This window comes from Penaeus japonicus, unplaced genomic scaffold (genome assembly GCF_977035675.1).
Source record: "Penaeus japonicus unplaced genomic scaffold, GWHDUDI00000001_assembly GWHDUDI00000014, whole genome shotgun sequence".
Classification (NCBI taxonomy): domain Eukaryota; kingdom Metazoa; phylum Arthropoda; class Malacostraca; order Decapoda; family Penaeidae; genus Penaeus; species Penaeus japonicus.
Window position 1 is genome coordinate 28,616,365 of NW_028234416.1, and position 1,153 is coordinate 28,617,517.

A 1,153-nucleotide genomic window follows, 5' to 3' on the forward strand; every position below is an offset into this window, starting at 1 on the left:
GTTAGTGTAAGGCCGTTGCCTGACTTCCTCGAGGATTTGGCGCACCGGAGCGCCGCTAACCTGACGGAGGCACAGACAGAGAAGATGCGCCACACCCTGGCTCAGTATGCAGATGTGTTTAGCAGGGGTGACTTGGACCTGGGCCGCACAGGATTGGTGAAGCACCGCATTAACACCGGAAGTAGATTGCCCATCAAGAGCCCTCCCCGACGTATTGCACCAGCCAGGCGAGAAGAGATGCAGCGCACTGTCAATGAGCTGGCGGCGCAGGGGGTGATTGAACGGTCAGACAGTCCATGGTCATCAGCGGTAGTCCTGGTGAAGAAAAAGGACGGTACACAACGCTTCTGTGTGGACTACCGTGCACTGAATGACATGACTGTCAAGGACTCATACCCCTTGCCGAGAATTGATGACACACTCGATGCATTGGTAGGGGCCAAGTGGTTCTCCACACTCGACCTGAAGTCGGGTTATCATCAGGTGGAGATGGCGGAAGAGGACAAGCCAAAGACTGCCTTTTCCTTCGGGCAGGGCCTGTGGCAATTCAACGTCATGCCCTTTGGTCTCTGCAATGCCCCTGGTTGTTTCGAGCGTCTGATGGAGAGGGTATTGGATGGCCTGCAGTGGAAGACGGCTCTTGTCTACATTGATGACGTCATCGTCTTCGGGAGCACCTTCGAGGAGGAACTGGAGCGGCTGGAGGAGGTACTACAGCGGTTGAGGAAGGCCAACCTCAAACTCAGCCCCAAGAAATGCTCGATGTTCCAGCATGAGGTGCCATTTCTGGGGCATGTCGTCAGTCAAGATGGTGTGCGCACCGACCCACAGAAGGTGGCAGTGGTGGAGAAGTGGCCGGTTCCCACCAATGTGGCAGAAGTCAGGAGCTACCTGGGCCTGTGCACGTACTACCGCCGCTTTGTACAGGACTTCGCCAGCGTAGCAGCTCCTCTCCACCGACTTACACGAAAAGGGGAGTGCTTCCAGTGGGACGAGGCGTGTCAGTCCGCATTTGACAACCTGAAGAAGGCCCTGGTGGAAGCACCGGTCTTGCCCTATCCGGACCCGAAGCTCCCTTACCTGTTGGACACCGACGCCAGTGCAGAGGGCATCGGGGCAGTTTTGTCACAGGTAAAGGACGGGAAGGAGTATG